The sequence below is a fragment of the Limulus polyphemus genome, unplaced genomic scaffold, assembly GCF_000517525.1.
Source record: "Limulus polyphemus unplaced genomic scaffold, Limulus_polyphemus-2.1.2 Scaffold2047, whole genome shotgun sequence".
In the NCBI taxonomy this organism is placed as follows: Eukaryota; Metazoa; Arthropoda; class Merostomata; order Xiphosura; family Limulidae; genus Limulus; species Limulus polyphemus.
In genome coordinates, this window is record NW_013667657.1 from 62,637 (window position 1) to 73,718 (window position 11,082).

Below are 11,082 nucleotides of genomic sequence, written 5' to 3' on the forward strand. Positions count from 1 at the left end.
TAATGCCATTTAATCTTTCCGCGAATTTGTTGTCTCTCTCACTGTAGCAAAATACCGCGGAGAAGGTCAAGCTTCTCCACTTCGTGGACGTTCCCCTATTCGTACACGACGAAGAAATGCTTCTCCAGGTTCCAGAGGATGGCGAGATAAGAGCCCAGAGCATCGAAATATGTGCCTTCAGAGGCGGTGCCGCAGCCCCAGTCGCACACCCGTACCTAGCGAGAGTTATGGAACAGTACGAACGGAGCGGCGTTCTCGCAGTCCTAGTCCTGCTTCTGCACACAGTTTACCTTTACAACGTCGACCCCGCGGAAGGAAACTACCCCAAACCCCAAACAAGCCATCGACGTTACGCTTTGATGTGCGTTCTATGGAACGAATAAACTTTCCCCTTGTGTCACGATCCCCTACAGTGCTTCAGCAGAACAGGTTTCCTGGCAGTATCAATTTCCCTAAAGTGAACGCTTCGCCCACGCGCATGCCCGAAACACAGGTGCAAAGAATGTGGCGGGAAAGGACGCCTCAATGCAAGGGACCTACGAGCCCCTCATTGACCCGAAACGTACGAACAGGTAGTAGTGCTAGTTTACCACACTTTTATCACAAACACACTCATAGAAGTGGTCGGGAATACGCCCCAACTTTGCCTTATAATGAAACAAGACATTTAGGCCTTCATAGACTCAAGGAGACGTTGAGTTTTGAAACAGCAGCAACTTATGGTAGAGGTTCCCGCCAACTTCCTTCGCCGTTGCCAAATGGTCACAAACCAGGACAAAAAGGACGCGAAAAACATCGTAGCAGAGAAGAACCTTACGATACGAAACGGACAGGTCGTTTGGCTCCGCCAAGTGACTCAGAAGACGACTGGTGCTAGCTTAATACGACCGGTCGCCTAGAGCGCCACCTAAAAACTATACAGCTGAAGTTAGCAACTGATGCCAAAACACGACAATAAGAATGTCTATAAGATGGCGCTAATTGGATTTTCTTTTCAATTTCACGATACTCATCCCGTGTTGTGAATATTTAACGTCTTGATTAGTCAAAAAGGCAACTGTTGAAAGATTCACGTTTCAATTTCAGTGTTAGTATATAGCATTCATTGGATTCTTTAGTTCCATTTTGAAACTGATCTTGATCTTTGTCTTTCAATCTACATCCACATCCACTGTGATAGAATCGTCTATTTTTGCCGAGATTAATTTTCTCGTGTTATGTGAAAAAAAGAAAGAAATCGTATTACATTCAAAAATTCAAAAGTATGCTTAGATCTATTAAAAAGGGGATTTTAAAAGTTTTGCTGCCAAAATTTATATATTTTTTTTTCTGTCATTTCAGGTGGATCATAATTTGGAACTGCTTCTCAAATGTTTTATATAGTTTTCTCTGCATAAGTGATTGTGGTCACTGATACTTGTAGGTGTTAACACACTGATAGAAATGCATGTAGAGTTTTTGTAAAGTATCTATAACTCCTTCCTTTGTAGTTTTTTTTACGATTCTTGTTGTAATTTTCAAATTTAAGTCCAGGAGAAATGTTTGTTGTCTATGCCCTATGTCTGGTTGATAAACTTGTGAACAATAATTGATACATATTGTCGCTTACTATATTGTAACGATATACTTAACACGTTCTGGATGCGTCTGCGTAGTTATATTTGAGTGTTGGTTAAATTTTTAGGAACTTTTGGTGAGAAAAGACAAATATTTATTGCCTGTAGGGTTTGTAAATTTTCTTACGCTCATAATGTGTCTTACTCGTTGGCATTGTTGAGGTGTTAGAATTTGAATAATAACTTTTGATCAGTTATTCAACGATGATATGATCCGAAGAATAACTTTTGATCATTTATTCAACGGTGATATGATGTGAAGAATAACTTTTGATCAGTTCTTCAACGATGATATGATGTGAAGAATAACTTTTGATCAGTTATTCAACGGTGATATGATGTGAAGAATAACTTTTGATCAGTTATTCAACGATGATATGATGTGAAGAATAACTTTTGATCAGTTCTTCAACGATGACATGATCCGAAGAATAACTTTTGATCAGTTATTCAACGGTGATATGAAGTGAAGAATAACTTTTGATCAGTTATTCAACGGTGATATGATGTGAAGAATAACTTTTGATCAGTTCTTCAACGATGACATGATCCGAAGAATAACTTTTGATCAGTTCTTCAACGATGATATGATCCGAAGAATAACTTTTGATCAGTTCTTCAACGATGATATGATCCAAAGAATAACTTTTGATCAATTATTCAATGGTCATTACATTTCTAGAAACACCTTCACAACTGGTCATATTATATTAATCCTTAATTAATCCAGAATAGGTTGTTCACGTCAGGAGTAATTGCGTATCGCAATTAGTTCTAACTAAAGGATGCCTATTTAAGTTGTCAAAAAGTTTCAGTCTTTGTGTATTTCAAGTATCAAGGGGTCGATTTTCTGCTTCTTATTGCAGGTAGCCTTCACCAGGTGGAAAATGGTATCACAACAAATATACATAGTAGGTTCAGTCTAGAAATATATTTGAAAAGAAACAAAACAATAGTTTTCTAATCATTTTGTAATAGTGCTTATTTCATCTCGAAGCATCGATAAAGCACCTTGTTATATCATAAATAAGATATAAAGTATGATTTAGCAAAAACTAAAAAAAAATGGATAGAAAATAGATATTCGTGATTTAAGAATTACATGATCTATCTTTTAAGACTCTTCGATATATAGTTTTAAAACATATTTGAATACAGAGGAATGTACAACTCAATAGTGTGTGTAACGTCATAAGTACTCTTCCGGTGGTACCTTAAGTTTCTTTTTTTGAACACATAACTTCTATATTAATATCAGTTAATGAAAAGACTAAATAAACGTGTTTTTTTTATTAGTATCTTTTTTACTCGGCAACAGACAGTTATTGTTAAATATAACTAAACGATCAGTAGGTGGAAATCTGATAAAAGCTCAGCATATTCTAGAACCAGGCTTTAATGTGAGAACTCGAAAGATGGAAACCTCAAATTTTGGTTTTCAGCTCTCAGCAAAATATTTCTGTTATATTAATCTTGAATCTAAAAGGAATGGACCTGCACCTTACAATTTGGTTCGTTCTACAGTACCTAATATGGTAAAGGGGGTCTTGATATACGTTCAAATATTCCGTTCTCCTCCTTTTTGTTAGTACATGTTTTTACTTACAACATAAATTTTTGTATTTTTAAAAGGTTGAGTTTATGTGTAAATTGGAGAACAAATCATTAGGAAAATGGGTGTCGTGGGAAACACTTGAATCCAGTTAAACCGTATTAAATATCATTTTTGACAAGATTAGTATATACTTTCTTACTTGAAAACTGTTCTTTAGGATATACATATTTAAGGACTTTTCATTTGTTTTTCAGGCTGTCAAACATTTTGTCTAGGACCGTTTCCTTATCGGGGTATTTAGTATTTGGTCTCTCCTCTCCTGGGTCAGTTTTTATCTTTTGGCTCTAGAGACAGTGAGCCTGCTCAGTGTATTTTTCATCTATATGCGAGTGAAATGTAATCAAAGCTCAGCTTGGAAAATATGATGGGTGTGTCCCATTTTATGCTTCTCTGTGTGATATTTTACAATTAAGCAAAAATAATCCTTAAGATCTATCTAACTGTTAAGTTAACTTCTTAGAAAGTATAACATGTTATCTCTGCCGAAATACGTTTTTTAAATAATATTTTTTGCCCTCGCCCCATAGAATTGAGTGTTATTCTTATCTAGTTTCGGGCACCATTACGTAGTCCAGAACTTCAGTAAAGAAAGGTTTTAGAGCAAAATAATGGTACAATGTTACCAGGAGTATATTTTATAAGAATATTAACAAAGACTGACAGCATAAAATATATAGTATCAAGTTTGTTATCTTTACTTGACTTTTACATTAACTTAGCCGAACTGAACCATTAGTTCTAAATAACCTCTGTTGTGCTAATAACTTGATTTCTAATCAAGTCAATTTCCGTGCTTAAAAAGGACTGATAATAAATTAGATATTTAATAACTAGTCAACCTTAAGAGCACACATCCGTAATGTAGCTTCAAAATCGCAATGTCGTCGTGCAAAACTTAAAGTTTGTGGCTAACATTCTCTTCGAAAAGTATATACAGTGAATGAAGAAGGTCCATTCCGATAGATGTCTTCCTACATTACTGATAAAGCTCACTTTAAGGAAAGGTTTACTGCCATAATGAAGTCCACGGAATTTCTTATTACAAGGGAATAAATGTGCACACAAATTAATGTATATGTTCTGGTATGATCCTCAAATGCATAGAGTTTAAAGGCATTTTTAACAGGCAAAATACAAAAATTGAAAATTAGATTTTCTGGTATGTATAGTAATATAAGTTTAATTAATGTATGTAAACGTTAAGTCACATGAAAACTTTTAAAAGAAAGCTGAAAGTTGTCCTCTTTATCCTGTATAATATTCTTCGAGTCGCTTTAATATCTCTAAATTGTATTTATGCTTTATAGCTGTAGGCAGTTCTACGTCTAGAAAACAAACCCATTAATAAAACTAGTAAGAACCTATTAATATAAAGCGACTTTGAGAGCCAGCTGGAGATATACGAAGATTTAAATACACTTGCTGCAAGTTAGAGAAAAACGTGTCTTTATTTCTATTCGTGTAGTCTTTCTGGTCCACTTCTTAATTCGTCGCTGAAACACAATCATTTAATTATCTTACTTTTTGTTATTCTCCGGTTAGGCAGAGTGAAAGAATAAATGTTTTATTTTAAAAACAGTAGCAACGAAGAGGGTTAAATAAGCGTGTTTAAATTACCCTTGTTGCATAACATACTTAGACTTCAAAACTTATCATATATATATATATATGATCTTTAGTATTAAAATTCAACTTTATCATTGAAAATAAATAGGTTTATTTACTTGTAGACAGATAGAATCAGTTTAATCTTATGATGTTGTTGTTTAAACTAGGATCGGTTAAACCTTGGTGAATGTTCTTAGCTAAAGACAAAATTTGAAGAAGGTTGTATAAGTTTGTCGAAGGAGTTTTCCTTTGCTTTTAAGTTGTTAAACAATGCTCAGTTAGAAACTGGAAGGAATGTTAGGTTTGGTAAGTTCATCCAGTGAGATATCTGAGTCATTAAGTAATACCAATTATAACGAACATGGCTTGTTCAGTTCTAAATTTTTCCCATTGTCATTTGGGAGACGTAAACTTGATAATAATATATATTTAAGAACACACTTGAGAAAATGTAAAATTTCTCAACTGGTGAAAATATAACCCAGGCTTCAAAACATTTGTATAATTCCATTATTGACTGAGTTGTTTGCAGTTGAAATTGTGGTTAGAATCATGAAGTTTGGCTAGGTTTAAGTAATGTCGTTAGTGACTGTATGTTGGATTAATTTCAACACATATTTCGTCAGTATGTATATAATGTTATTCGAACTGAAAATAAAATAATTTGAATATCGATATTGTACATCTACAAGCCGGGTTCCACAAGGTATAAAATCATCAAAGTGGTTTCTCAGGTATTTATTCAAGTAAAAATATTATTTATTTCTTAGCTATAAGTGAAAAATGGCAAGGTTTTTTTCCCATGAAGAATATGGGAAATTTTGAGGAGTAACACCTAATGCCAAGTAACCATCGTTGTAAACAACTATGGAAGAAAATTAATTCGTTGTTAGTAAAATCACTGTGTAGTTGTTTTTCATTTTTAATGAAGAAGGTTTCTTTCTCGCTGTACCCCATGAAGGAAACATTGTTTGACTCTGAGAGTAATTTGAAATGGGAATCTATTTAAATAAATATATATATATGTATATTAATCTACGTCGAGTGTCTTTACAGAAATTACCAATATTGAATTTGTGGGGTTGTAATATTTAATTTCTGGAAATTTGTTATCAAATTTATCCTTTACAACATTTTACTTTTTGACTATAATGCCACTCTTTTTATGGTTATTTGTGTTTATTATCAACTGAAATGATATTAGTAAAATAGATGTAGCGTTTTTGAAGGCATGTTAGTGGTATCAGCTAAAGAAGTTTCAGCCAGAACAACATTAATAACAAGGAACTAGTTAAGGTCTGAAAATAACAGACATGTTTCATTGTATGGTTTCGTCTGAAAATAATGGGCATGTTTAATTTCGTGTTTTCGTCAACAAGTATGCTTCCTTAATTCTCACGTGTTACAGGTTGTGATCAAATGTACGATACATGCCTTTGATCTCGCACATTTTCGTTTTGAAGCTAACTTTTTATAACAATTGTGCTGCTGTTGTGTGATCGTAAGGTCCAGACTGTTATTATTTTATATTATATTTTATGGTATTTTTGTTTATCGTTTGTTGATAGTGTAGACAAAGTAATTAAGTGAAGATTGCGAGAAAGTCTCGAATGTAAAATTGGACCCTAGCGTTCTTTTGTTGAATTATTTAGTATTTACAAAGAAACACTTATACCAATAACTAAAATGTATGCTAAAAAAAGGGTTAAAAAAATCCGTTTTCAAGTAGTCAAAATTTCAACAAATAATTCTGTGTTTTCCATCATAACGATGTTCTCATACGAGAATTTATTTGTTAAAACAGTTACTGTCGCTTTTAAACAACTTGTTCACAATTTTCGACTTCATTACTGAAGTTATTTAATGAAACAATTTTTCTCAAATTCTGTATTAAAGGCTTTTCTTCAAAACCTGCTCTTGGTTTCCTCAATTTATCACTACAAAGAATAATGTTTATTTTATCATTAACACCCACAACTGTTTTATTCATCTTCTAACAACGACGGTTATACATTTACTTCATTAACATCTGAGGTTATTATTTTATTTACTTCTTGAAATCCACGGTTACGTTCTTACTTCATACACGTTACTGTTACGTTTTGCTTCATAAACACCCACGTTTATTTTATTGCTTGACCAAAACCCATATTTATTTTCTGTATTCATTAACATCCACAATTATTCTTTATTCATTAATACCCACGTTTGTGTTTTACTTCATTACATCCATGCTTGCTTTATTTACTTCGTAAAACATCCACAATTATTATTTTTACTTCATCACCACTCGTGCATATTTTACCAGTCATTTATGTTAATTTCCTCTACTCAATACCAATTATGTTTCTTTCTTCTGTTCTGTAATAATTATGTTTATTCCCCTGTTTAGTAACAATTACTTCTATTTCCCTATTCAATAATAATAATGTTTATTTTACAAATATTTTGTAGTAACAACCTTGCATATTTCATCTGTTTAGTGATAATCAGGTGTATCTCATTCAGTTCAGTAACTTCCGTGTATACTTCTTCCATTCTGTAACATTTACATATATTTAATCTGTTTATTCATATTCATATATTTAAGTAAAAGTTCTGCGTATTTCATGCGGTTCAATAACAATCGCTATATACTTTGTATACGCCGAGCTTAGTGAAAAGGATATGTCTTCTTTTTTGTTTGTTTTACAGTCATAATGAAAATTATGTGTCTTTACAAAGACTGTGTTAAATTATACGGTATAGTAATTTTATTTTGATATCAAAACAAACTATAGATTTTGCTTTACAAGATAAACAAATCTAAAAAATAAAGTTATTTGGTTAAACTGTTACAGAGAGATATTAAATATAACAGAATATACCATATAATCTTATACGTATGTTATGAATCTGATCTCGGAGATTATATGTGTATATCGTTATGTATGAAAAAAATAGTAATAAATTGATTATTGTAACTAAGTGATAGAATTAAAAAAGATGTCAGCCTGACATCTAGTGAAGTAAAAGGCAGTCTCTCATATAATTAAACAATATACAGAAGTAAGTGTTTCGTCTTCATTATCATGTTTTAATGCGTTTTTCAAATTCACCTTTGACGATTCAATGTCATCAAAGAATACATATTATTAGTTTATCACTGAGGATAAATTAACTTCAGTAATTTTTAGTCTTAAACAGCAAAAGAATAACAATTGAGTATTTTTTTATAAATAAAATATACAGACAGAGACAAATGTCTTATTTTTTTTTTTTTTTGCAAAACAGTTAGTATGAAAATAACTGTTTAAAGAAGGGTACAGTTTTTCGTAATTTTCAAGTTTACAAAAGCACTAAGAAAATATTTTGTTTGTGTAAATATTATTTGCGATAGATTTAACTTACCTAAAATCTTAATTAAGTATCATTATTTACTAATCCAAATACCGAATTAAGGGCGTTTATCAACTTAGAACTATTTTCATTTGTACTAAGAAATCCTGACCTGTTGTTAAGTGTGAAGATACCCAATGAGATATTTATGGTCTGCCAACCGCAAGAATCGAGCCCAGAATTTTAGAGTTATAAGTCCTTAGGCTTATCGTTGAGTAACCGGGTTGACAGGAGAAGAAAATTGGCTCGATTTTTCCTGAAGTTACCCCATTGTTCAAAGTAAGTCTTTACAGCATGTAGCCACATTAAGTGAGTAAGTCTTTACAGCCTGTAGCCACATTAAGTGAGTAAGTCTTTACAGTGTGTAGCCACATTAAGTGAGTAAGTCTTTACAGTGTGTAGCCACATTAAGTGAGTAAGTCTTTACAGTGTGTAGCTACATTAAGTGAGTAAGTCTTTACAGTGTGTAGCCACATTAAGTGAATAAGTCTTTACAGTGTGTAGCCACATTAAGTGAGTAAGTCTTTACAGTGTGTAGCCACATTAAGTGAGTAAGTCTTTACAGTGTGTAGCTACATTAAGTGAGTAAGTCTTAAGTGGAACAATTTTGAGTGTATCATGCTTATTAACAGAATACCTACATAAAACATGCAACATACAAACAATCAACAAAATATTATCATCCCTAGCATTTAAATACTACAGTAAAGCAGAGAGAAACAAAAACTAACTGCTGCCCTTCACACGATGACAAACCCCTCATACAAAACCATGTCCCCATGTAACTAATACCTAGCTATCAAGAGGTAGAGGCCAAAGTAGCGGTGGTAGGCGTGCTTTCTGTTACTCGCTTTCAACACCCAGCTCTTAATGTCTTTTCATAGTGTTTCACGTAGTTAATTAATTGATAGTCATTGGCCGTAGAAATATCTTACTGGCCAAAGTTGAAAGATCACGGATCAATGTAGGATGTGGGTATAACTCAAGAAACGATCTTTTATATCAGCATTATTGTGGCTGTTTGAGTAGAAACTTCAGCTGAGTTTATGTAATATTGCAATAGTGTTGGCCATTGTTTTCATTGCATTTCTCCATAGAGAGTGCTAGCACACTTTCTGAGATATAGAAGACGTTTGTTGTTTTGTTTTTTGGTGTAAGGACGTGGCGCCATCTTTAAATGTCAAATAAATCAATAATGGGGTGAAGAGGATTGTAAACCCACATTAACATGTCCCTTGTTCCAAACTATTATCCCACAAAGTTTGGTTGAGGATGGCCCAGCCGCCTAGGAGTGTTAGGCAACAGACAAACAGACACACACAGATTTTTATGCTTTATATATATATGTATATATATAGAGAGAGAGATTTTCAAAAATGGAAATTACATTTGCCTAACAGTTGTAATAACCATGAAAAGAACGTCTTGTTTTAAATCCATAGTTGCCAAGCCATTAAATTTCAAAGTATATTTCCAAGAAAAATATACTGTAGGTTATTTTTTTAATATGTAGGTAAAGAATGAAAAGATTGCTTGTGCCAAATTTAAACAAAAGAAAAACTAACGACTAATAAAGTTGTTTTTCCTGCCAAGTTTAGTAAGTGTCAAACGATTACTAAATGCCTTTGAGCTACAACTGAAATATATATATATATATCTGTGTGTGTGTGTGTGGTGTGTCTGTGTGCGATTTAATTACGTAAAGAAACCATCTTCACTCTTCAGTAGCTCTTAAAATGTAAAACAATTTTAGTATGTGCCAAGATTCGGGTAGAAAAAGAACTGGTTTCGACACCGTCAGTCACTATAATGCTGTTTTCGTGACTTTAAAATCACTTAATAACCGACTTCCAAATCTTTGTCACTATAAAACTGGTTTCATGACTTTAGAGATACCAAAAGACAAGTTTCGTGGATTTATAGTCACTAGAAAATCGCTTCCGTGACTTCAGAGTCACTATAATTAAATTTTGACCTTAAAGTAATTAGAAAATTAGTTTTTGATTTAAGACGTACCTGATAACCGGTTTCGTTACGTTAAAATCATTCCTCTATAGGTCTTCTATGAAGTCAACAGTTCAACAGTGTCTACACATTTACATAGTAATTTGTATAGTGTGTGGTATTCTCAGTTTGCCCTAATATTCTTCACAGTAGCCTGCAGAAACCACAAAATTGGAAAGATCCATCAGATACTGTATTACAGATCAATGTCTGGATTTTATCTGCTTTCAACTGAGACTTTGCACAAAGGAAAGTGACTAGATATAAGGTGTGAGCAATCTTAAACTTTACTACAGATAAAACAAGAGCTTGTGCGGTCGATTGAACTGTACAACTAGTTTTATTATACTAGTATATGTTGTGTTGAACACTGTCTGCAAAATCTCTTAAACAAAAATTATCTATTTATGAATCTAAAACTGAATAATTGTAATCTCTCCGAACCTCAAGTATGTCAAAATCTCTGAAAATGCTTGTAAACAAAATAAAACATTATATTTTATATCAAGTTCTATTTTCCTAGGTACACACGCCATTCACGTGACTGAGGGCCACTTATGTTAATAAAGGAGTGAATCATACTCCCAAGTAATCTCAAGGTTCGCCGCAAGAACAAACTAGAGCTTCTGTTCATAGTATAGCTCATGCTAGAATGATGACTTCTAAAGGAAAAACCCATGCAGTAACCTTGGTAACTCATGCAATCCTGTGAATATATAGGAGAGTTACTTAAAATTTTTCATTATTTCACGCATCGATATATTGACGTTTATATATAACACTGATAGGTAATAATATAGGTTGCCAAAATACCCACAAATGGCCACATACAGTGAATGCCAGTATGACTAGGACGTTGTG

The 11,082-nt window shown here is 33.0% G+C and overlaps 1 pseudogene; it reads left to right on the forward strand.

Moving 5' to 3' along the window:
* Positions 1 to 6,753, forward strand: part of LOC106465771 — a 63,698-nt pseudogene extending 56,945 nt beyond the window's left edge.
* The last annotated feature ends 4,329 nt before the right edge of the window (positions 6,754 to 11,082 follow it).